Consider the following 27,638-nt stretch of genomic DNA (forward strand, 5'->3'; position numbering starts at 1 on the left):
AAAGCAAGAATTTCATTGTCCTATACAGGGACACATGACAATAAACTCACTTGAAATTTGGTTAACCAAATTCTTCACATTGATGTACTCACTTAAAATTAAGTTTACAGTCTACATGTAAAATCTACATTGAGATAGATTTTTGGGAATAATGCCACAAAGATTACTTTTATAGAAATGCATGGAAGAGAAGAGGGGGCAAAGAAGTTATCCACCATGGGAAGAGTGGCTGGGCCTAGCCTCGGAATTTGCAACACGAGTATCTCTTAAAGAGAAATTACTTGAAACTTACAGTCAACCATATTTGGTTACTTTCTTCTGTGCAATTAACACATATTTGAATTGATTGCATATGTCCAAATGTATATGGATGTAGACTAAATGGGATCAGCCCAGAATGCCAACTTGGGCAGCATGGGTAAGTTGGGCTGAAGGGCGTTTTTCCATGCTGTATAAGCTCTACGTTTCTTTCATTTCACTGCAGCACATCTCGTATGTGTATGTGACAAATAAACTTGACTTGACTTGACGTCTCTGGGGCAAATGGAATTGATTGGCTCCACTGTTTAGTCGATGTGGGATGCTGTCAGATTGTATGCACAATAAATTCAACCCAATAGCAACACACTATAGTCGGTTTAATATGTTTGATGAGATCAATCATGTTGACATGGGTATTGACCGTAAAATATTTTAGGATTTTTACATTGGAAATCCGATTCCAGCCGAGAGAACATGGTGATATGGCAGCTAATCAAATTAGCGGATATTTGACCAGCTATTAATAGTGTTCGGCACAAATATGACATCTGGTTTTCTTCGTCGAAACCTATTTAAAACCACACATTGAAGGTTAATTTGCTGTACATGCAGAAAACGAGGAGATTAGCCGCCACTGCACATACATGAGATCTGAGCAGACAGGTTGATGGAAAATGCAGGCACCATCTGGGGGAAACAGCAGCACTGCGGCTGTGAAACGCCGAGCTCAAGCAACTGCCGAAGGTAAACGGAATATTTAGAGTTTCAATTCAATTTAGAGATTGCCAAATTGCGCGGAAAAAAACTAATTAAGGAAATTGAATCGGGGGGAACGTGTGAGATTTTACAAGCATTTTTAGAGTGCGTTACATTTGTCTGGGGTTTAAAACTTGGATCCACTAGTTAGTATTATGTGAATTAAATGCATATTAAGGGCTTTCCGATGCCTGTCTAATAACATGCTCTTGTGTTTTGATCGGATAGAATCTGGCGAGGTAGATTCGGGCCGCTGAAACGCAACACCAAGCCCTCAATGCCGCACAGCTGAAGGTGAGAAGTGGAACCAGTCTCCGGGGATGTGGCTGGAAAGGTTTGAATGGAAGAAAAATTATCCGGTAATTCCAAACGAATGAAGGATGTGCGGTTCACTCTGTTTAGACAAGTTCCCATTCGAACAGCAAATTCAATCGAATATACAAAACTGCCTTTATCGACAGTGGACGGGGTCCGAGTATATTTTGGACATTTCCCTGATAACCACTATGCGCGCATTCTGCAGCTTATGTCAGGACAAACGATGATTTCACTTCATCATTGCACTATATTGCTTAACAATAGCTAACAGTGGAATCACGATTGTCTGCATCCCCAACAACGGCGCTAAGATATCAGTAAAATACTCTGCAGTAGCTGCTGGAACTGTAGCATTTTAGTGCGCTTAAGTATTTTAATATTTAAATTATTAGACTAGAATTTACTGTTGGCAATAATAGGAAGCACCCTATTGATGTAATATTCCTCGCTGCTAATTAAACGCATGTTAAAACTAAACTACCCAGCACTCACCCACTAATAACATTTTATAACATTCTGTCTAGTTTTGAAATACTACCTATAACAATTCGATCACACACTGGGTAATGTGCTTACATTCCTAGTAATGCAGTGAATAGACTGTGCCACAGTGAGACTCTTGGCCAAAACAAAATGAACTAATGTCCTGACCTACCTCATAGCACATCATATTATATTATATTATATTGTCTCCTGGGCCTGTGCAATTTACAATGCAATCGACACTTTTTATATAGGGTTTGTGTAATTTACAATGCTCTCACTTTCCCCTTTATATAGGGTTTTAGGCATTTTCTTTTTTTTTTAGTTCTATATGTTTTTATAGATTATGTGTCTTCTGTGTGTCTTTTTAACTTGACTTGACTTGACTCTCTGAACAAACCGCACAAGAGTTCCTATGTGTGTAAGCACAAACGGCAAATAAAGTTTTTGACCTTTGACCTTTTGACCATCTAACAATGAAAGAGAGATATTAGTCAGAGATTCTGATGAATTATATTACTATTCTGAATGACTGAACAAATAACTAAAAAATAAATTTAAAAAACACAAGAGGCAGATTTAGGACAATATGGCGCTGCGTTGGCATTGGAGATGGCACCTGCTTATTGTGGAGAAATGTTATAGGTTGTCGCAGTGCTTGCCATTTCCCCAGTATGTGAAATAGACCCCCCTCATTTGTCCTTGTCAACATGATGAAAGTTTTCCTATGTACCATCTGATTGCCAATAACCTTGCAGAGAGTAGACTTCAATAATATGCTTTAAAAACAAAATGCAGAAAAGCCATTTGAAATGTTTCCAGCTGTGACATGGTTATAAAATCTTGTTCTGCACCTGCTGTGACTATATTCCAGGCAGTGAAATATTGAAATGGTGTAAAGTTACCAAACAGAAATGGTTTCAAACCACTGGTCCTAATATACTTTCTGTGACTTCAGCACTTTTGTCTGACTTCAATGCCTGCATAAATTTCATCCTGTATTGCCAGCCCATAATCTTCTTCTTCCTGCGTATGGTGTGCACAGCCTAAAGATGCAGGACAACTTGTTCTATTTGATCTTATTTGATTGTGCACGCCGGGTTGATTGCATTCGGCAGAACAGGGCAGACCACGTGAAGGTTGCAATCTTCCACCCCAGCCTATGAAATAGTTCTCAGTTAACTGAATGGAGAAAGCAAATATTATGTTTGTTTTGTAAAATAATGATTAAGTAACAGATAATTATAACAAAGTAAATTAAAGTCAATGTGTTGTCAACCTCATTCTCCTGCCTTCTCCCCAGAACCCCTGATGCCCTGCTCTACTAAAGAAGGCGATGGAAGCTCATTCATTTAAGGTATTCAAAGTTGAGATTGGCAGGTTTCTGGACTGAAGGAAAGCCAAGTGTCCTTGGAAATAGGTGGGAAAGTAAAGTTGCCAAAATTAGATCAGCCACATTTATATTGATTGACAGAAGGGGCATGAGGGGCTGGCTATACAATTCACTCTTTCTCCTATTTCTTATGTTTCAATTATTTTACCAAAGTGTTTCTGCAGATTGGGAATGGATGTCATTGATGAGCTGAGTGTCTATGTGACTGAATGCTTTAATCCTATTAATGGAATTAGAGGTGAAGGATTTCCAAAGTTTGTCCTCTGTACAAGTTGGAAAAAGGCCAAAGGCATTTTGGGCCACATATTTGAGGAGGGATATGCTGGCATTGGAAAGGGTCCAGAGGGGATTTACGAGAATAATCCCAGGGTTAACGTGTGATGAGCATTTGACAGCTCTGGGCCTGTAGTCGCTGGAGTTTAGATGGATAAGGGGAACCTTATTGAAACTTACCAAATAGTGAAAGGCTTGGATAGAGCTGATGTGGGGAAGATGTTTCCACTACTGGGAGAATCTAGGGCCAGAAGGCCAGGCTCAGAAGAAAAGGAGATGAGGTGGAAATTCTTTAGATAGACAGAAAAAGCTGGAGTAACTCAGTGCGCCAGACAGCATCTCTGGAGAAAAAGAATAGGTGATGTTTTGGGTGGTGAATGTGCAATTCACTGCCGCAGATGGCTGTGGAGGCTAAGACTTATTTTTTAATCGGAGTTTAAAAGTTTCATAATTAGTAAGGTGTCAAAAGTTATGGGGCGAAGGCAGGAGGATTGAGAAGGTAATATACAGGCAGTAGATCAGTCGTGATTGAATGGCGGAGTAGACTCGATGGGACAAACGGCCTAATTCTGCTGCTACGACTTATGAACACGATGATTGGTGGTATATGTAGCATGAATCAAGTCCAGGATGAAATAGAACAACAGAGTTCAGTTCTGTGGAGATTCAAGGAACTGCAGTTACCGAAATCTTGAGGAAAACATAAAATGCGGATTCTAAATAAAGGCAAATGGAAAGACAAAACATTGCTGCCTGACTCACTGAGTTACTCCAACATTTGTGCTTTTCTCAATGTTTAATTCTATCTGTTTCTGTAGTTGATTTACAGCCCCTATAGTTTTTTTTTGATTTTCATAGCTATGTCGATACATTCAAATGGGTTCATTGCGTACAGAGGAGCTTTTGGCTTCAACTTTTCGTTTTTCTGGATTCTCTGTTTATTTGCTGATGTTTATTAATAGGTGTGTAAATGCCACAATCGTTGTGAGGTTATTGATGTACAAATTACACGCGGAAACTGATGTGTGTTGGTCAGAAACATACAAATTGCTATCTGAGATACCCTGCTCATGTGTGAAGTCCTGCAGTGTGATGTCCCTGCATTTATGCAACTTAAAAGCTCAAGCACTTGCATGTTGCATAAAACTAAACTCAGAAAGCAAAGTTCGGGCCTGTATTTTTCAGCATGGGTATCCTTTCCTTGGGTATTAATATTTAATTGGTCGAGATTTTTAAAATGAGTCTTTTCACGTTGCGTTTTCCTCTTTAAGCCAAATCTTTCTTTGCCTATTTTATTTTCTAGACCTGACAATACTAAATTCTACTTTCCTTTACCTGCTTCAGATTCTTCACTGTTCAATCCTCAGTCTCTTTGGATGAGGATTGCCCAATGCACAGATCTAAGTCGCCCTGTAGAGGGTGCTATCTCAATACCTTGCAGTCAATTAGATTTCATTCCTAGGAATTTGATAGTGTAACATATGTTCTTGTGGTAACACATGGCCCAATTTCAACAAAGAAAAAATGTGAATAAAAATCAAGGATTTGCAGATTGTACTGTGATGCCTGCAGTTTTCCTTCTGTTTTCCTCCTCGTGTCCAACGTGGAATGCACAATAGACCTTGAACATGTGCAATGATTTCTAATATCATGGTATTAAAAAAAAATCTAAATGCTGGAAATCTGAAATAAAACCCGAAAGTGCTAGTGACACTCAGCAGGTTAGGTAGCATCTGTGGAAAGAGAAATAGAGTTAATGTTTCAGGTCTGGGAAGGAAGAAATCGAGTTACTGTTAAGTTGAAGACGTATCGGAAGGGGGGGGGGCTTCTGATAGGGCAGAGCCAGCATTGCTGTGGTGACAAGTTGTTGAAGAAACCTTTGAATTTTTAGATTAATGAGGATAATTCAACTTTGTCAATATCAAATCATTCTTTTCCAAGGCTGCGTTTCTTTATCTCCCCACATATTCTCCAACTTTAATATACAATTTTATTTAACAAAACCTCATCATCACGCACTCATTGTTTCCCTGCTTGATGATCTCTGTATTTTGCTTCAACTTACCATTACCTTCTGTACATTCTAATTTTCTGGATGGATTTTTATGGAAAAGAAAACCTAATTTCTCCCAATTACTCCGGTAATGAAGACAGCAACAGTTGATTCCTGGGTTCAGCATCTTATTGATTTACTTGTTGCAGACCTGTTTATTCAGACATATGAGTTTATTCCTAACCTACACACTAATTGTAATAGCATAATGACCCATAAAGTCTGCTTGTTTGGTAATTTGATATTATCAGTGTAATCTATAATATAAAATAAAATATAAATTATGATGATAGACTATTTTAGAATCATGTCTTTCAAAAAATAACTTCTGAGGGAGTTTTCTCTTATTAAAGATATGTGCAAATGAGAAGACTCTCATCCTCTCAATTGCAGATGAAAATGCTGCCCTCTCCTGTGCATTTCGTTTATGCATCACGCAGCCTGAGCTTTTGTTTGTTGTATCAAATCCTCTGCACTCCTCCACTGTCAGCATTGCAATTTCTACTGCAGCAGTGGGATAGATTCCTATGCTTCACAAGTGATCTAATGCATATTTCTAACGAGAATACTAACTGACAAATGGACTATAGTAAAGTGATTGTATAGCAACAAATAACCTGCTGGAGGAACTCAGCCGATCGAACAGCATCGAAGGGGAATGGGTGGTGGGGGGGGATTGTCAATGTTTCGGATCAAGAGCTTGTATCATGATAGAAGCATAGAAACATAGAAATTAGGTGCAGGAGTAGGCCATTCGGCCCTTCGAGCCTGCACCGCCATTCAATATGATCATGGCTGATCATCCAACTCAGTATCCCGTACCTGCCTTCTCTCCATACCCACTGATCCCCTTAGCCACAAGGGCCACATCTAACTCCCTCTTAAATATAGCCAATGAACGGGCCTCAACTACCCTCTGTGGCAGAGAGTTCCAGAGATTCACCACTCTCTGTGTGAAAAAAGTTCTTCTCATCTCGGTTTTAAAGGATTTCCCCCTTATCCTTAAGCTGTGACCCCTTGTCCTGAACTTCCCCAACATCGGGAACAATCTTCCTGCATCTAGCCTGTCCAACCCCTTAAGAATTTTGTAAGTTTCTATAAGATCCCCTCTCAATCTCCTAAATTCTAGGGAGTATAAACCAAGTCTATCCAGTCTTTCTTCATAAGACAGTCCTTACATCCCAGGAATCAGTCTGGTGAACCTTCTCTGCACTCCCTCTATGGCAATAATGTCCTTCCTCAGATTTGGAGACCCAAAACTGTACGCAATACTCCAGGTGATCTAATGATCTAATTGAGGGTCTCAACTCAAAACATCAACAATTCCTATTCCCCACCCAGATGCCCTTGACATGTTGAGATCCTCCCACAGATTGTTTGTTACTCTAGATTCCAGCCTCTTGTGTCTCCACTGCTAAAAAAATGTAGCTGACCAAAATTTATAAATATACATCTGGATTTTCTTGCTTGATAATTGCATGCGTTCTTGATCGTGTTTAACATATTTATTTGCTTTGAAATTATGTGAAATTAGGTCTATGATTTGCAACAATTTTTATTTGACAATTAATGTAATCGTTTTCCCAATATTGTGTTGAATGCAGTTAATGTGGCAATTGTGTTTAGTATGCAGATGTGTGCACTCTATATGCAAAAGGCAAGCACTGATTTATGTCTTCTGTTGCAAAGCGAGGCACTTAATTTCCTTATCCCATTTTCCTCCTTATGTTTAGGTTTCTTCAGGATTCAAATATATCCTCTGGTTGGAAAATGAGAACTTATTCTGGTCCATATTTGCTGGTGATCTTCTGCTCAGATGTCAGATGTTTGCAAAGCCAATGTTAGCTTTTGGTGATTTCCCCTATGCTGTGGGACTGAGTCTGGTCTCCTGTTGAGTTTTCTTCAGTGATCTGGGTAAGGTTACTGTGTGCAAAGTCTAAGTATGGTCGGGTGCAAACTTGGACAACAAGGTATGTTAAATCTAATCCTATTCAGAATGTTTTTCATGGGTTATCTAAATAAAAAAAACATTCTGCTTCCGCCAGTTGGAAGCAGCAAATAAAGGCAGTAATACTAAACAGTAGAGACCAGGGAAATTATATCACCTAAAAATAAATAATAAAAATAAAATAACAACTGATTGTGGACAGACTTTGTGTTGATAGTGGAGATGTTTTTAACAGTATACTATTCTCCACCACTGGACCCCTGCTCTTACACTCCAAAGTGGAGAGATAATAGTGTGGGAACAAAAGGTGCAGTATTGACTTTTGACATAGCAAATCCTAAATGATAAATCACTGTTTTAAGTTAATTATATCCAATTCTGTTGCTTTCCCAAATCAGTCATGCTAAATATTTGCACCAATCCTGTTGAATTTCACCGCTAATTTCCAACAAAAACACCCATAACATTGGCATTCTCATAAGGTAATAAGGGATAGGAGTAGAATTAGGCCATTCGGCCCATCAAGTCTACCACCATTCAATCATGGCTGATCTATCTCTCCCTCCTAACCACATTCTTCTGCCTTCTCCGCATAACCCCTGACACCTGTACTAATCAGGAATCTATCTATCTCTGCCTTATCATATCCACTGACTTGGCCTCCACAGCCTTCTGTGGCAAAGAATTTCACAGATTCACCACCTTTTGACTAAAGAAATGTTTCCTCATCTCCTTCCTATAAGAACGTCCTTTAATTCTGAGGCTATGATCACTGGTCCTAGACTCTCCCACTAGTAGAAACATCCTCTCCACATCAACTCTAACCAAGCCTTTCACTATTCTGTTCAAGAAGGAACTGCAGATGCTGGAAGATCGAAGGTACAGAAAAATGCTGGAGAAACTCAACGGGTGCAGCAGCATCTATGGAGCGAAGGAAATAGGTGACGTTTCGGGCTGAAACCCTTCTTCAGATGGGGGGTGGGGGGGGAGAAGGAAGGAAAAAGGGAGGAGGAGGAGCCCGAGGGTGGGGGGATGGGAGGAGACAGCTCGAGGGTTAAGGAAGGGGAGGAGACAGCAAGGGCTAGCAAAATTGGGAGAATTCAATGTTCATGCCCGCCGGACGCAAGCAACCCAGGCGAAATATGAGGTGCTGTTCCTCCAATTTCCGGTGTTGCTCACTCTGGCAATGGAGGAGACCCAGGACAGAGAGGTCGGATTGGGAATGGGAGGGGGAGTTGATGTGCTGAGCCACCGGGAGGTCAGGTAGGTTATTGCGGACTGAGCGGAGGTGTTCGGCGAAACGATCGCCCAACCTACGCTTAGTCTCCCCGATGTAAATCAGCTGACATCTAGAGCAGCGGATGCAGTAGATGAGGTTGGAGGAGATACAGGTGAACCTTTGTCGCACCTGGAACGACTGCTTGGGTCCTTGAATGGAGTCGAGGGGGGAGGTGAAGGGACAGGTGTTGCATTTCTTGCGGTTGCAATGGAAAGTGCCCGGGGAGGGGGTGGGGGTGGTACGGGAGGGAAGGGGGGGAATTGACAATTGACTCCCTCCGCAACTCCCTTGTCAATTTACTTAATGCCTTTGTTTAAATGTGATGTTAGTGTTTATTTTTGATTTAACTTTGAAAAAATGTTTTACGAATTTTAAGAATATTTGTTGCTTAATTGATATTATCTAATTTTTTAATGTTATTGAATGCCTGGAATGCTCAGAAGCTTTAAAATCCTTGACAGTTTGCCACCTTTTGAAGTTCTTTTAGATGTTTCGAGGGGAGAGTTTCTACTGTACGGCCATCCCATCCCACTCACCCACCCACTCTCCAAATCCCAACCCTAACCCACCACCCAACCTCCCACTAGTGACCTCACTACAACATGTTGCTCATGGACTCGCAAGTCAATGCTGGTGGATCTGCAGAAGGTAAGCTTGTAGTCAGCTGGAATGCCAGCAACGAGATTGTTAGTTTGCTGGTGGAAGCATTGTTCAACCAGTGGTTTGACACCACTTAAAATGTGAAGTCTCTTAGCTTCAAACCTGCTGGACTTTAACTGAAGTTCTCTATAATTGCTTTGGAAACTTCTAACCTTAGTATTAAAGACAACTGGAAAATTATATTAAATTTAGAAAATGTGACAGCTATGAAAGTGACTTTAATGTGAGAGGCAGGAACTGATTTAACATTAAATATTTTCTGATTGAAGAGCACTACCAACAAAAATTGTTGCCGTATTGTCATTTACATTTCAATGTGAAACAAATTCCAAGAATAGAAAAATGCCAAATTAATGATCATGAAATGATCTGCCTCTGAAAAACATTAAGTGTGTGAGGCAAACATCGTACATGACATTTATTATCTATTTTTAATGATTTAATATAAGAAAACACTGAAACCTACATGGATAGGTTAGGTTTAGAGGGATATTGGCCAAATGTAGGCTGGTTGGAGTAGTGGAGATAGGGCATGTTGGTTGGTGTGGGCAAGTTGGGCTGAAGGGCCAATTCCACGCTGTATGAGTATGACTCTATGACTCTATCATAGTCTATGTAGAGTCATACAAATGGAAACCGGCCCTTCGGCCCAACTTGCCAATGCTGACCAAGATACCCATCTACACTAGTCCCCCTGCCTGTGTTTGCCCCATATCCCTATAAACTTTTAAAATGTTATATTACTTGCATCCGCAGCTCATTCCATAAACTCACCACCTTCTGTGAGAAAATGTTACCCCTCAGATTCCTTTTCAATCTTTCCCCCTCACCTTAAACCTATGTCCATTGGTTCTTGATTCCCTTACTCTGGATAAAGGTGCGTGCATTCATCTTATCTATTCCCCTCATGTTTTATGTACACCTCTACAAGGTCACCGCTGATCCCCCTGCTCTCCAAGGATTAAAGTCCTAGCGTATGCAACCTCTACCTTTAGCTCAGGCACTCGAGCCATAACATCCTCGTAAATCTCCTCTGCACATTTTCCAGCTTAGCAATATCTTTCCAATCCCAGGATGACCAAAGGTGGATGCTGGGCTCCAAATATGGCCTTGCAGCAATTTATTATTTTGACAAGAGGCCGTTGACCTAAAACCTAAATTCTGTTTCTCTCTCCACACTGCTGTATTTTTTCATCATTTTGCTTTCTTTCAGATTTCTATGTTCTTCAGTCTCTGGCTGTGTGATGAGAAGGGCCATTAGTCAAAATTCCCCAAACAAAAGAGGAGCATTCGACAGCCCAGAACATCTCAACAGCCCATCGGAGGTTGAGGGGAGACTTTGATAGAAGTACTGTATATAAAATTATGAGACGGAAGCTTTTTCCCAGGGTGGAAATATCCAACACTTGAGGGCATAGCTATATGGTTAAATGGATAGGAAACATTCAGAAGGATAGAGGGCAAATGCAGGCAGGTGGGAGTAGTGTCGTGGGGGCACCTTGTTCAATGTGGGCCTGTTTCCATGCCTTATGACTATAGCTCTGTCCTGAAAAAGAGAGAATTTCCACCATTTTCTATTCAACGTTATTTTACTTTGCAATCACTTTGATACACTGCCTCATTTTTTGTGCCTATCCCCCCCCTGAAGAAGATGTTCTCCTCTCTCTGACAAGGTTCCCATTTGTCTCTTTTACCTTGCTTGCACACTTGTTTGTTCCCCTTGATTTTGACAAGTTGTCTAACATACAGTGTGGAAACCCTCGGTCCAACTTGTCCACACCGACCAACCTTTCCCATCTACAAATCTTCCCTTTGCAAATCCCTCGCTCTCCGCCTTAGTGGAAATATTCCTCAGACGTTTTATTTTTATGCGGAAGAGGCGGAAGACAGAGAGTTCTGTGTGAGATTGGGAAATAAAATGTCTGGATCCCGATGGTCACCTGGAAGAGAGGTGGACATCCGGCACATCATTCCTCAACATTCCCGTCAGCTACAACGCGATTATACCACCTGGCGCATCTTTTCTTCCCCAGAGACCACTCCATGGTTCATTCATCGCTATTTCGCCCCGAATGTTGAGCCCATCCAGTTGTCTCCCTTTCAGTTTAGTTTATTGTCACGTGTACCCAGGTCCAGTGAAAAAACTTTTGTTGCGTGCTATCCAGTCAGCGGAAAGACAATACATGATTACAGTCGAGTGTAGTGTAAGGGAATAATGTCTAGTGCAAGGTAAAGCCAGCCAAGTCCCAACAAGGATAGTCCGAGGGTCACCAATGAAGTCGATAGTAGTTGAGCACAGCTCTCTGGTTGTGGTGGGATGATTCAGTTGCCAGATACCAGCTGGTAAGAAGATGCTATGATGTGCCAGCTTGAGGTGTTGAACCATAGCTTGTACTGTTTACCTGCAATGCATCCGCAATGCGAGTTCACGTTACAACATATTCTGTACAACAATCTAACTGTTGGTGAACTTCTTGTCATACTCTTATTTTGTTTTAAACGCGGGCGAAGCCAGCTTGTTACTGGTAGCTAAATTGATACAATGCAAGCCACAGAACCATTTAATTTTTTTTAAACGAGAGCACTCGAGTTCACTGGACCATCATGTTCCCGAGCACACAGTGTGTGTCTCACACATATATTGGGAGAACCAGTTGGCAGCTACTTTTAACAAGGTTGCAGTGGAAGAAATGTGTAGGAAGGAACCGCAGATGCTGGTTTACACCGCTGATAGACACAAACATGCTGGAGTAACTCAGCGGGACAGGCAGCATCTCTGGAGAGAAAGAATGGGTGACGTTTCGGGCCGAGATCCTTCTTCAGACTGAGAGTCAGGGGAGTGGGAGACAGAGATATGGAAGGATTAGGTGAGAAAACGACAGATCAAAGCAGTACCTTCGATTGTGTACCTTCAATCTTCCAGCATCTGCAGTTCCTTCTTGAACAGATCAAAGCAGACGATGTTCAAGGCATGGTTCATTGTTAGCTGAGGGGAAGCTGGCAACGAGGCGTACAAACAGTAAAATTAATCGAGAGGACAGTGAAACTAGTCATAGAACTAGGGTGGGGGTGGAACAGAGAGTGAGAGGGTAATCAGGGGTTTGGTACCTAATCTTAAAAATATATACAGAGTGGGTCAACCGTGTAAACCCGTAATGTAGAAGGTGATGATGTCTCCCGTTGGAATAAATAAAACGGGATGCTGGAAGCGTCACCATCGACTGAACAGAGACAGATTGTTACCATGATATGGCAATGTTCCACTCACTCCCATTCCCAGAGACATGGTCTGGTTTGAGTTCAGTAGTTCTTGCCATCATTTACATTTCCAACAGTATGTGGTAGTTGGCGACCATCACGGATCGACGTGAGCTGGAGCAATGAGCGGCAGGTGAGTAGCGATAATAAAGTTTTCAACGTGACAGAAATGAAAGTGCTTGTGTTTCTTTAAGTTGCTTGCAAGGACTGGCATCACAATCAGCAGGAAAGGGGCTTTTGTAATGGAAAAGCCACAGATTAAACAACCTGATGCCTCAAGGAATATGGAAACCTGCAGACTATAAAGCTTCTTCTTCTTCTTGCGTATGGCGTGCCCAGCCTAAAGTTGTAGGATAACTTGTTCTATTTGATTGTGTACACCGGGTTGTTTGCATTCGTCGAAACAGGGCGGACCACGTAAAGGTTGCAATCTCCCACCCCACTATAAAGCTGGCAGCCAATGTTATACTTCGCTAAACGCGCTGAAACACACAGCCTGGGTGCCTTTTTTTTTTACCATTCTTGGTTTGACGTGCAGTAAAACGAGCGCAAGTTCTAAAGATTCACGCCGGCCACCTAACGCCCATTTACACTACCATTACACAAATCCCCATTTTAGTCTTCCCCGATATCACCAGCTCTCCCCAAGATTCACACCAGGGGCAATTTACAATGGCCAATTAACGCTGTATTTAGCGGTGGGAGTAAACAATGGTACAACCTGGAGTTAGGATTGGACCCGTGTCGCCTTCATCCTTTCAGCATCAGAAGCACCTGGCGCAGCCTCCGTGGCGACCCGTATCACCTGCATCCTCACAAACAAAGATCGCCGACCGCCCACTGCAGGGTAACAACGTCAGAAACATTCATATTACAACAGTCTAATGCAGTAGTTCCCAACGTGGGGCAATTTGATTTTTAGGGGGGAGGGGGGGGGGGGGGGGGGGGGGGGGGGGAGGGGGGGGACAATTGAGCGCGACTGAGGAGGTCTGGGTCCAAATTTTCGATTTTTATTTTTTTGGATTTTCCATCAGGTAAACATATGTAGCTTTTGAAGCTTGTTTAAACCAAGGTATTGGCGTTTTAAGCTTCTTCATCTGAAACGGAGTTCACTTTTTAAATGATAAGAAGAATTATATATCACCACATGGGTGGGGGGGCATCAGGATTTTAGAGGTGATTAGGTGGGGCATGGCCAAAGAAAGGTTGGGAACCACTGGTCTAATGGGAGCTGCTGAATGTCTAACAGGCACCGTGCACCGCATTCCACAAGAAGGTACAATAATCAATAGGGGTTTTAGTCAGATGTCCCGAAACGGAACAATGCCATTCTTACTTGCAACAGCAGCACAAGAGAATATATAACCAGAGTACCCTGAAAACCCCGTAATAAACAGCACAACCTACATACATATATATATATATATTGATATTTAAGCCAAAGTATTTTTTATGAATACAGGTTTATGTCATAAGGAAATATGGCATTAAGGAACAGATGTTCAACTTCAGTATTTTAATGGGGTTTTTTTAAGAAGGAACTGCAGATGCTGGAAAATCGAAGGTACACAAAAATGCTGGAGAAACTCAACGGGTGCAGCAGCATCTATGGAGCGAAGGAGATAGGCAACGTTTCGTCCCGAAACGTTGCCTATCTCCTTCGCTCCATAGATGCTGCTGCACCCGCTGAGTTTCTCCAGCATTTTTGTGTACCTTCAGTATTTTAATCACCATTTGTTTCATTGGAACCAGCAAAATTAATGTTTGCAATTTAAGTGCACTGAGGGGGGGTCAATTAAAATTAAATAAAAGTGTACATGTACCGTGGTACTGAAATCACCGCTTTAGTTTAAACCCCACATTTGTAAACGGCACTGGACGAACTAATCTGATCGGGCAGCATCTGTGGAATGAGAATCAGATTCGATATTTCAAGTTGAAGACCTTTGGGCAGAACCAGGAAAGAGAAAACGAGTTGCGGGTAGGAGGATTGAACAAAGAAAGTACCCCATAGGGTGAGATGCTTATGTTATATCCACCCCATTACATATTTCCTTCGTTCTTTAACTTAATACTAATTTGATTCTCTTCCCACAAGTTGCACTTCGCTTTACAGCACTTTAATTATTTCAGATTTCCAGCATCTGCAGTTTATTCTATCCATCTAACGCCTTTGGCTCATTCTACGGCACCTGGATAGAACTGGAGCAGGGTTGTGTAGCAAGGAAGAGCAGGACTCCCTTGTGTGATATAAAGATTCCCGATCCATGTTAGTTGCTACAAGTTACAGCGTAAATACGCGCTCATTGCAAAGCGTTGATATAAACTCATCTCACTTTCAAATCTGGCACGAGATGGGATATTTGTACCCTCATGGCAACCATGTTGTCTTTACATCATTACTACATAAGTAAATAGCCCGCACGGGGAGTGTAGAACAAGCTGTTGGATTGACACACGCGTTTAGTATCTGGTAGTGAAGTCCCTCTGCTGCCCGGCGTTAGTCGTGCTGAGATTTGGGCAGTAACATAATCAGCCGTAAGAGGAATGCATACACTGTTTCTCGAACACCAATGCCCAGATGTAACAGCCCTAGTTCCATATTTTCCCTGCTTTATTGGTCCAGGTACTACACTTTGGAGGACTGATCCCTGATCCTCCGCTTCCCGCATCTGTTAAACGATTCCTGCTCCTTCAAAGCCTCCATTAATGACCCTAGCGTCGAGCTTTAAACAGAAAGGAGCCGTGAAACTAAAGATTGTCTGAGCCATCTTGAGGCTGCAGCTCCGTGCAATTTAAAGGTGTGGCCTCTACTGATTCACTCCCATACATCATGGCACATTGAAATAATTTCGGCTCATTAAATTGTTCCCCAAACCGCCATTAAAATGAAGGATAGGTTCGTGGTTAAAGTACATTGCGGATGTACATTTAGAAGCATTTTAATAAAAATGGGCGAAAAATGTTGATTCCTTTCATCTCGCCAAGCTACGGAACATCCCATAACCCACCCGTAACAGTAGGCGCCGGAATAACCTCGTTTCATTTAGTTGTTGTTGCCCAGGCGAAGATATTTCTATTTGCCAAATATGGGCACACTATCAGCAGTCGAAAGTATTGTTAAAAATATCCTTCTCAAGACCAGCAAACGCGTGACATCGCCAACATAGTCAGGGAGAAGGAAGCGACACATCTCAGCAGCTTTCCATTTTGTAGCACCACGGGCAGATTTCACGGCCAACTGTATAAATAATGGTCATTCAATATTTAGTTATGAACGGCGCCTTCAATATGGGAGCCATTACATGAAAACAACATAAAGTAATATCACAGACGGTGGGAATCGGAAAGATACATTATTCCAAACATTGAACAGCTCAGGCAGCATCCGTGGAAAGGGTTAACGTTTCAAGTCGAAGATCCTTGGTCAGGTTTTTAAAATGAAACATTGACTCTGTTTCCCCTTTCGTAGATGCTGCCCGACCTGCTGGATGTTTCCTGCATTTTCGTTTTAAAATCGGTGTATTTGGAATACTGGAGGAAATCTGAAAACAACACGAAGATGTTATCAAACACGGGCTGATTGAGTTGAGCGAGGTTCTATACCTAAAGGGCCACCAATACTTCAAATTAATCGGATTGGCAATTAGCAGGTGTAAACTGTTCTTTTCAAGAATCACTAGGCAACCAGATAGAGATGGGATATGTTTTGAACAAAATGTGACTGCGCTGAATTAGAAACTGACTCACTACATGATGGTCTACCGGTGACTTTAAATGGAGGCTGAGACAAATGTCTTCACTTGGTCGGCGACAGCTGGCCGTCGACTCTAAGGTCCAGTTGCAGCGGCCTCGGGGGAATTTTCCGCGCTGTTGGGACATTCCAAGCTTTGACCTCGCGACTCTGTTAAGATGTCGGTGTAAATTGATCCTTGAAGATGTCGGTGTAAAGTGATCCTTGATACGTTACCAAAATGAATATCGCTGACGAGTAAATACTTTCAAATGGCTCTAAATTAGATTGTGTTATTTCGGTGATCATGTTTCTCATGCCCTCGGAACACAATCTTAATATCCCAAGAGTCGAGAATTTGCCCCCAAAAAGGCATAACTGTCGAGTAATGGTTGTAGAGTTCATTCTTTTCAATAAAATGTCATTATTTATCCCATCACTAAGTAAAACCCCTTTAATTCACATTAAATATAAACAATATATACCCACTTCCAACTTTTTTTTGGTTGAAAGATACAGCATGGAACCAGGTCCTTCGGCCCACCCAGTACATGCTGCCTATCGATCACCTGTTCACACTAGTTGTATGTCATCTCACTTTCCTTTCCACACCCTGCACACCAGAGGAAAAATATAACCTATTTTTAGCACGTCTTGAAGGAGGAAAATTAACAGCAGGTCTTGAAGGAGGAAACGTGGCATCCGAAAGATACCCATGCAGTTCCAGGGAGAAATTGCAAACCCCTCATAGACAGCACCCGAGAACGTGTTCGAACCCGGGCCTGGCACTGTGAGGCAGCAGCTTTACCAGTTGTGCTACGGTGCCACCCTAAAGTTCTTATTTAAAGAACAGACACACATTGTACAATATCAAAATAATGTTACTGACCAGGTTTGTAATTATGTGTAGATTGAATGAAATACACGCAGTCTGTAATGTAAAGAGGGGTTGATAAAATCTGGTTATATTACAGTTTAATTTTTAATCAATTGTTATGTGCTCATATGTTGTTGCATGCTGATGCAAATTGACTCTATGGGTCAGCATATCAACATTGCCTATATTTGACCATTTTATTAAGGAACAGTACCTCTTTCAGATGGAAAACAGAATGCTAGATTTAAATATTTCAATGTTTATAGATTTTTTTCAGCCAGGGTCCAGTTATTATATTATTTACTAAAATTGGAAACATGGTTGAAGATATTACAAGATTTATCATTATTAGAAAATGTGGTATGATTTTTGTTGAAACATTTCAAAAAATTAATTACGTAAGATGGAATGGAGGATCAAATGCCCTTTAATTAAATATATTAAAATATATGTTTATATCTATTATATACAGATCGATGGACTTTTGCAAAATATATTTTTTGCATTGATAACTAAAACTAAAATATCTTTATGACAAACGCATTGAAGTCTTAAATTTCCTATTGAAAGATACCTGCTTCCAGAACTCAAGTCCTCTCTTTAAATAGAACAGTCTTAAGATCCTTAAAGTCATACTTATCCCACAGCTGTCAAATCAGGTTGTTAATATTCAACTGTTCTAAAGTCTTAACATTCTTAAAACAAACTAAATTGACCACTTTCCTACTGGTGCAGTTACACCAGACATTTGCATTCCTTGAATGCTGTGGTGGTATCATATTAAGCATACTGTACAGTTTGTTTAATTCAATTCAGAATCATTTCAGTGAACCATTTGCTAATGCAATTTTTAAGGATTAAATTCTAACTTTCTATATTTGTTTTGCTATATTATTAGTAATAGACTCACTATAGTCATGCCAATGCACATTTGGTATTTTTCACTGTACAATATATGATTTGATGTGAAAGATGCCATGTGTGAAGTGATTGTAGTTGTTTTGCCAGCAACAGTACATGGCCAAAATTTTGAAATGCAAAACCATAGATTGAAAATAATCTGTACTGCTAGAAAACTGCACATTGTTCCTTTGACTTTTTTCTGACACTAGCAACAAAACAACTAAATGTTGGCATGGGGAACTTTGTGAAGGTATTTAGTTGCACTCACTACTAGTTGAAGACACTATCAGTTTTCCCTTATTGTTAACTGTTGTACAATTCACTTGATTGACTGTTCCATCATATCCATCTGTTTAATTTAGTCCACACCATATAATCCTTCTTTTCTATGATAACAAGAGATAGTGTTGCTTTGTTGATTTACTTTCATTTGTATTAGAATTGCGTTGGTATATAATTGGTGTACTTCACTTGCTCTAAGGTTTTAATTTCCAGAGTAATTCTTGCATCAATACATGTTGACAGGATATAAACCTTTAGCTAATTCCAATGCCATATTTGGGCCAACAATCATTTGCCCAGATTTTCATGAAACCCCTGGAACACCAAGTTTGATTGTAGTTTTTCAGTCATTCCTTCTGTCATTATCAGATAACTCCGAACAGAAATAAAACATGGGATTATCATGTATGTTTAGTTTGGTACCCCTTGGTCAAACAAGTCACCAATAGGACAGGGTTAGTTCCCTTTCCAGCGGTGTTTGTACAATTCTCTCCTTTTAATTTTGCTTGATTTTTAATTTTGCTTAACAAACAGCCCTCTGAGTTTCAGTTTTTTACATTGTGACATAAAACCACAGGTTTTTGTCAGTCTCCCTACCTGCTTCCACTACCTGCAACCTCCGGCAACCACCTGCAACCTCCGGGTACCGCACGGAAACCTTGGGTGGGGCACAAAGTCTCCAGAGGTTTCCGTTCAGTGGGACAGGGGCATAAGGACTCTATTGCTGCTTGAGTCATATAAGATAGTAGTTCATTCTAAATTTATTTCTTCATTTATATCTGACCTGGGCGAAATAATTGGATAAAGATTTACCACTAAAGTATAATCAGGTTAAAATAATATGAAGAATTCATGAATTCACTGGTGAATTTGGTAGAGATTATTTTTCTAATGCAGCTACTTGCAGAATCTCATTTCATTTATATCAATTAAACTTATATGGGTGATCATATATTTAATAGTATTCTATAAAATAAATAATGGTTCAATCAATCAATGGTGCTTTATTATCACATGTGTAGAGTGTAAATGTACAGTGAAATTATTTTCTTACAAACAATCCAGTAGAGTATTTCCAGATCTAAGCACATCCCTGATTAGCAAATTGTACAGAAACAGTCTGCTGATCCCGCATGCAAGAGGCACCATGCTTTGGCACTATTTTCAAAGTCCAATCAACGCTCTTGGTATTATGAGTGGTGCATGTTCCAGGCAAGCCCCAGGCTGCTGTGGGCCTCCAGCCATCGCCTTCCCTTGGATGTGAGAATCGACCAGTGAACTGACATCCCTCCCCTCGGCTGTCTACCTTTGTTTCTTGGAGGCGCCTCATTGCCGGCCATGTCCTGATCCATCTTCCTGGTCATCGGACGACGAGCAGGGGCCAGCCTGGCAGGCTCTCCCTTCCAGGCCATGATCCATCAGGTCCTACGCCCAGGGGCTGGCTCAGTGGCAAACCCCTGCGGGCCACATCTACCGGGACTGACTTGGCGACTGTCCCCCTTTTGGCCGCAGTCTGCTGGGAGCTTCTGCCATGTGCACCGATCTGGGAGCTTTAATAAAACAATTAAGGTATACTTTTATAAATAGACTATTATGTGGTTCAGTGAAATTTGGGGACGTATCTGGAAAGTCACACATTTCTGTTTGAATGCATTCTAGAATATTGAGCAAAAAATATGGAGATTCTGATCCTAATCTTCTAAGACTCCTTGGAAATGAAGCTGGTTTAACTGGAGCAGAGGAATGCAGATCTTACACACCACTTAGAAAAGCAGAGGGGGTAAATCTCAGTAGTACATGACATTAGGTATTGGCTAATGTGGGGAAACTATAATACAATTTAAAATGAATTGCTGGTAATTGAAATATTGGATGTTAGGTGAAAGAACACAAACTGATTAAAGACACACTGTCATTGATTAAGAATTGAGCAGGCGCTGCCAAAGGTTATTAGGTTATTACATAGACTTTCAAAAGTTGTTTAACAGTTGAAGACTAAAGCAAAACCTGATAAGATAAATGACATGAATGTAAACAATTATATAGGTCAAAAAGTTAGATGCTTGGGCCAATGCTTCTGTTTGTACAATGAATGACTTGGATGGGTAGGTACACAAAATTGCTGGAGAAACTCAGCGGGTGCAGCAGCATCTATGGAGCGAAGGAAATAGGCAACATTTTGGGCCGAAACCCTTCTTCAGACTGATGCGGGGTGGGGGTGGAGAAGGAAGGAAAAGGGGAGGAGGAGGAGCCCGAGGGCGGGCGGATGGGAGGGTGGGAGGAGACAGCTAGAGGGTTAAGGAAGGTGGAAGAGACACCAAGGGCTAGCAAAATTGGGAGAATTCAATGTTAATGCCATCCGGACGCAAGGTCCCCAGGCGGAATATGAGGTGCTGTTCCTCCAATTTCCGCTGTTGCTCACTCTGGCTATGGAGGAGACCCAGGACAGAGAGGTCGGATTGGGAATGGGAGGGGGAGTTGAAGTGCTGAGCCACCGGGAGGTCAGGTTGGTTATTGCGGACTGAGCGGAGGTGTTCGGCGAAACGATCGCCCAACCTACGCTTAGTCTCCCCGATGTAAATCAGCTGACACCTAGAGCAGAGGATGCAGTAGATGAGGTTGGAGGAGATGCAGGTGAACCTTTGTCGCACCTGGAACGATTGCTTGGGTCCTTGAATGGAGTCGAGGGGGGAGGTGAAGGGACAGGTGTTGCATTTCTTGCGGTTGCAATGGAAAGTGCCCGGGGAGGGGGTGGTGCGGGAGGGAAGGGAAGAATTGACAAGGGAGTTGCGGAGGGAGCGGTCTTTGCGGAAGGCAGACATGGGGGGAGATGGGAAGATGTGGCGAGTGGTGGGGTCACGTTGGAGGTGGCGGAAATGGCGGAGGATTATGTGTTGTATTTGCCGGCTGGTGGGGTGAAAGGTGAGGACCAGAGGGACTCTGCCCTTGTTGCGAGTGCGGGGATGGGGAGAGAGAGCAGTGTTACGGGGTATGGATGAGGCCCTGTTGTGAGCTTCATCTATGGTGGTGGAGGGGAATCCCCGTTCCCTGAAGAACGAGGACATTTCTGATGCCCTGGTATGGAATGTCAATCCTGGGAACAGATGCGGCGTAGGCAGAGGAATTGGGAGTAGGGGATGGAGTCTTTACAGGGGGCAGGGTGGGAAGACGTGTAGTCCAGATAGCCATGTGAGTCAGTGGGTTTGTAATGTATGTCAGTCAGGAGTCTGTCCCCTGCGATGGAGATGGTGAGGTCAAGGAATGGTAGGGAAGTGTCGGAAATGGTCCAGGTGTATTGGAGTGCTGGGTGGAAGTTGGTGGTGAAGTGGATGAAGTCAGTCAGTTGTGTGTAGGTGCAGGAGGTGGCCCCAAAGCAGTCGTCAATGTAACGGAGATAGAGGTCGGGGATGGGGCCCTGGTACGTATTGAACAGGGATTGTTCAACGTACCCGACAAAGAGGCAGGCGTAGCTGGGGCCCATGCGGGTGCCCATAGCTACGCCTTGTGTTTGGAGGAAATGGGAGGAGTTAAATGTAAAGTTGTTGAGTGTGAGGACCAACTCCGCTAAGCGGAGGAGAGTGTCAGTGGCTGGGTATAGGTTGCTCCTCTGGTCGAGGAAGAACCGGAGGGCTTTGAGGCCACCCTGGTGGGGGATGGAGTGTACTGGGCATATACTGGGCATATACCTGGTGGGGGATGGGTATACTGGGCATATACTGAGTTTCAAAACTAGCAGCTTTTGCAAAAGCCATAAGTAATGTAATTTCAAATGCTTCATAAGTTTTATAAGTCATAGGAGCAGAAGTAGGCCATTCAGTCCATTGAGTCTACACCATTCAATCATGGCTGATCAACCTTTCCCTCTCAACCCCATTCTCCGTCCTCTCCCCATAGGAGGGAAGAAGATAATACGTTATTGCCTTCCATCACCGTGTGCTGTGGTGGATGTTTATGTAGTTGTGTGTTGCTTTTATGCTATGACTGTATGGCAACAAATTCCTTGCATGATTTTACAAACTTGGCTAATAAATTAATTACAATTACAATGTCCTTGACACCCTAACTAATCAAGTATCTGTCAATCTCCTGGGTAGACGGTGGGGCTTGGCGCTGCTCACCCCCCCCCCCCCCCCCCACCCCCCCCCCTCCCTCTACCACCCCATCTCCCCACCCTCATCTCCCTCATCCTCCTCCCCTCCCTCCTATTCCCTACTCCAGCACCTACCCAGGTCCTAGAGCAGTGCCAGGGCCTAGAACTCTGCCTGGTTCTTGTACTCGGTCTGGCCCTGGCTGTAGGCGGCCAAAGCAATCGGGGACCTGGGCCTTGACAGAGCCGGGCTCGCTGGGTTGAGGACGGGGTGAGGGTGGCAGGCGGCCGAGCCAGAGCTACCCGCAGAGCAGGAAGTGGAGGCTGTGCTGCAGGATGGTGGTGGCTGGGTGGCCCCCAAGGCACTGGTGCACCTTGACCAGGCCCCTGGCTTGGGCACGACTCCAGCCCGCAGCTTGGTCGCTGCCTGGGCTCCAATCCACCACCCGACTTCATCTCCAGGCTCGTCCTTGACCCTGGACCCAGGCTCGTCCTTGTTCACCATCCCGGAGACGCCTCTTCCTGAGTGACAGGAGAGGAGACCAATCTGCATGGCAGCGACTGACAGCAATTTGTGCAGGCGAGCTTTTTACTATTTTTAAACCTCGATAACTTTAACAATATACCATCAATTGGAACGAAACTTGTTGCACTCCTAGCACAGGAGAATGGTGAGTAAGGGGGCGAAAAATCGCAGTGCTATCGCATACCATTTTTGCGCAAATAGAAAAACCCTGCAAACCAGAAGAGCACAAGTTCAGAGCTTTAGTTATGTATAGATAGATAATAATACAATAAATGATCAGTTATATTAGGACCATAAGAATGCAAGCGGAAGAATGTAGTGCAACCCTTAGATAAAGTCCCCCATGATTTGGTGCTTGGGTCGTGGTTAAGATTGTTTATGGCGGTTTAAGATGGTTGTTGAAACCACGGATGACAAATTTGTGGATAAATAATGGACCTTGGTAAATATGGTGAAATGGACAATGACAGGGAGGAGCTGGAGGAGGATGATGTGGAAATAGTGTTACTGGCTGCAGGCATGAGAAAAGTTGCTGGATGTAGACAGCCAGGAAGTATGCAGAACAGCTGATGATTTATTGCAAAAATGAATTAGCAGCTGCTTTATAAATGGAAAGTGCCGCCCGCACCACAGTGACATGTGGATAGTTGGCGTGCTTTTAAAATAAAAACCTGCATTTGGCGAAGATAATGGAAAATGCGATAAAGCCAGTGAAGGAAGCTGAATTAGATTCACTTTTCTAATTAATCAAGGCTACTGTGCCAGTTCTTAATAGGTCAGATGCTTGGTTTATCTGAGTCTTGAATATCATTTAGCAGTTTTAAACATTTTTCTTGTGCCATTTTGCAATTGTTGACCTATCTAACTAATGTCTTAATTCCATAGTTTAGAGCATTAGAACTTTTGACATGTTTAAAACTCAGTTATGTCGTGGACTGCATGGGAGTCCCCAATGGTCTTGGTAGAATGATACAATTTCCCATGCACAAAGCCATGCTGACAATTCATAATTCATATCTGTGGCTGAAGTTGATGCAAATATCCTTGCAAGTGTATCACAAATTACTGCCTAGCTTCCAACATGATCTAAGGATCAGGCCCTGGGGATCTTAGAGGATGAGGAGATGCTGGAAGAGGAGTTGGAAGAACAAATCTATACCAACCCTTTCTTAAAGGGCTGCCTGAGATGAACTCATCCAGCAGAGGCACAAATTAACATCATTCAAATTTCCCAGTCACCAATGAAGCATTCTTCTTCACCACCCCATTGCTTGTCAACGCAGCATCCCTTTGGGAATCCAACAAAAGTAAAATCCAACACAAAATAAATTGTAACATGTTAGATCTATGTCAAAGCAATCTGTATTAAACTCAGATGAAAATTTATTACACTTGTGTTGTCCATTAGCGCCCATAATCTCTATGTCATAGCGTATCCTTTGCTCATACACTTGGCACCCCAATGGCTACAGTTTGCCTGGTGAAAGTATGTTGAGTTTTAGCCGTGGGAACTGCAGATGGCCTTAAAAGATTAATGTGCAGAGTTCTGGACAGAGAAGGCCCAGCCTTGAATGGTGCAGTGTCTACCATTCTCCATATCATGCACTCTCAAGAATACAGTGAAAATGTCTCTCTCATGTGAACTGTCTCCCAGTTTGGAATGCATTTCTGAATGCATACCAGTGTCTCAATTTTTGCAATTTCATGGCAGTGTTAATTAATGCAGGAACTTGTCCCTTGCCACTGCACTGCCGTTCAATAAGGTTACGGCTGTTTGCATTGTTGATCGCTAATCCGTTTGAGCATTAAGTGGTGCAAGCCACTCGTGAAATTGGGCACATTTCTGAGTGTTAAAGCAATGAATAGATTGATCCCTGTTGCATGCAGCAGTCATATAATGCACAGGTCATCATTGGCAATCACATCAAAGTCAAGTGTGATTGTCCTCCTGGTAGGTCCTATCTGTGGATTTTGAGATGGCTGAAGAGCTGTTGCAGTGGGTATGTCCCTCCAGGTGGGGAGACTGATGCACAGACAGTTACCGCATATTCTTTGATGAAGACAGACCCGGGTCCAATGGCATGGACTCTATGATGGTTGGGAGTCTGTCCTACTGTAGCCTTCTTCTGTCTTCTTAACCATAGTGGTGCTCCACCTATTGGTCAACCACCATCCTCCACCCGTTTCATCATTGATGTCTCCTTGGGCTGCGCTTTGCCCCCTTGACCTGGCCACCTTGGTGACCCTGTCAGGAGCATAACTCCAGGTGGTTTAGCTCTCAGGATTAGGCTCACGCAAGCTTCTCCACTACAACAAGGTGCCGACCCTTGGAGAAACTAACACTGCAGATGGTTGTAATCTGAAATAAATTGCCTGAAAACTCAGCAGGCCAACAGCACCTCAAGAAAGAGCAACTGAGATAATGTTTCAGTGGGTGACCTCCTATCAATTTGACTCCTTGCTCACAATGCAGTTCTTTAACATGCCTCAGTTTAAACGTCATCTGAGAGATGTTGTCCCAGATTTTGTTGCAATAACGTTTGCAAAAATGTCTTCATTTTTTGTTGTTGGACTCTCTAAGTGGTTTGTGAAAATTACAATGTTTAATGAAATTAGAAGTTAGACTAGGCAAAGGAGGAAAAATTGTAGCGGAGATGTTTGGCAGAGTTTAGTGGTATATGTTTCAAAGCAAGGAGATAAGATAATAAAGCTATGTATAACTTTATATAATGAACACAAGTGACACAGATAGACATGATGTCATGGCTTTCTACTGAAACATGGCTTAAAGAATTGCAGAAATAGCAACACAACATTCCTAGTCACCGCGATCAGATAACATAACGAATAAGTCTGAAGAAGGGTCTCTACCCGAAACGTCACCCATTCCTTCTATCCAGAGATGCTGACTGTCTGGCTGAGTTACTCCAACATTTTGAGTATCTTCACTGGAAGAGGATGGCAGTGTTGGTTAAGCAAACAATTACATCTGTGATGAGTTAGCTACAGTGGAATGATAAACAAATGAAGCCAATGTGTTTAATTGATGAGCAGTTTAATACATATCTTGAGCCTTAAGAAGCTTTAAATACTCTTGGATGTTTTCCTTAGAAAAAAAAAAGAGTTTTAATCAATGGGTAAAATAATGAGTACTCTGAAGCTTCTTCCTTTGGCAGGGAAATAAAGATTAGAGAAAATAGAGGGCACATACTTATAGTACCAGGTAATAAGATTAGAGAGCAGTTATGGAAAATATTTTCATTTAAGGGGATTTAGGCAGAACTGCTCATTTATAAAACATACGTTGAATGTACAAGGAACCTCAATGTATGAGAGTACAGGCCAGAATAAATACAATGGCCTAAAATTCTCCTGTGTGGTTTGTGATTCTAATACCAAGATCCTGAAGTTGCTGCAGCTGAATTCCTGTCACATCACATGTTTGGAATCTTTTCTGGTGACATTTTCAGACGTCAATGAGCTGACTAAAATGATTTAAAAACTGATTTTGACATAAAATATTCTCCAAATTCATTATGTTTTATTATACCGTAAGTCATAAATTACTGCACACCTTGGTATCTTGGTTCTACCTCTTTGAAGTGTAAGTTGCCAGTTCTTGTATTTCAATATTTTAATCATTCTAGGGTGAATATTCCTTCTTGGTCCTATGAAGACGTAAAAACTAAAATAAATCAGTGGAAAGAGAGACATTGTAACATTTTTGAAAGGTCTCTTCAGTCAGAGACCTTTCAAAAATGTAACCATGTTTCTCTTTCCACGGAATTTAATTATGATACTGCTTTCATATACGCTGCCTGACCTACTGAGTGTTTTTGGATCAGATTTCCAGCATATGCAGAATTTTTAATTTTCATGAAAATCTGTATCCATTTCAGATATGATCCATTTCTGAGTAGCAGAGTATAAAGTCAAAGAGATCTCTCCAGCAGAGTTCTGCAAGAATGCTGAAGCATTGAGGTTGAAGAACATGGTCACATTTACAACCACCAACAGAATGTTGTGTTTGGAAGCTGCAGCCATCTACCATTATCTGCAGAGATGGTGATCAGTGCAGGGGCTGATGCTCAGCCTGAATACACTGCAATGTAGGAGATGGCTAGCAGCAAGCTGTATCTCTGCTGTAAACCCCTCTGTTGTTTATGACCATGAGTATGGATGAACTTGTTGCTCTACTTTAAGATTCTGTGATTGTCCCTCATTGTCTCATTATTGATATTGGTTTATTAGTATTACTGAGATACAATGAAAAGCTTCTGCTTGCATGCTATCCAATTAACTCAAATCATACTAAACTTGAGTACAATCAAGTCATATACAAATTCAACAGGTAGTGCAAAGAGGAAAATACCAGAGTGTAGAATACTGTTTTACAGCATTGTGGCATTACAGCGGCTGGGAAAAGTTCAGTGTCTACATTTCAATTGATATTTTAAAGGCGGAGATAGATAGATTCTTGATTAGTATGGGTGTCAGGGGTTATGGGGAGAAGCCAGGAGAATGGGGATAGGAGGGAGTGATCGATCA

At 42.1% G+C, this 27,638-nt stretch overlaps 1 long non-coding RNA gene across 2 annotated transcripts; it reads left to right on the top strand.

Moving 5' to 3' along the window:
* Positions 1 to 534: 534 nt before the first annotated feature.
* LOC129708129 (uncharacterized) lies at positions 535 to 8,447 on the top strand. 2 transcript variants are annotated; one of them, XR_008725289.1, is made up of 4 exons: positions 535 to 1,005; positions 1,246 to 1,376; positions 3,122 to 3,175; positions 7,271 to 8,447. It is a non-coding gene; the product is annotated as an uncharacterized LOC129708129 (long non-coding RNA). The 2 variants fall into 2 exon arrangements; XR_008725288.1 differs by having other exon boundaries at positions 535 to 1,376.
* The last annotated feature ends 19,191 nt before the right edge of the window (positions 8,448 to 27,638 follow it).

Source organism: Leucoraja erinacea, chromosome 23 (assembly GCF_028641065.1).
Source record: "Leucoraja erinacea ecotype New England chromosome 23, Leri_hhj_1, whole genome shotgun sequence".
Classification (NCBI taxonomy): Eukaryota; Metazoa; Chordata; class Chondrichthyes; order Rajiformes; family Rajidae; genus Leucoraja; species Leucoraja erinaceus.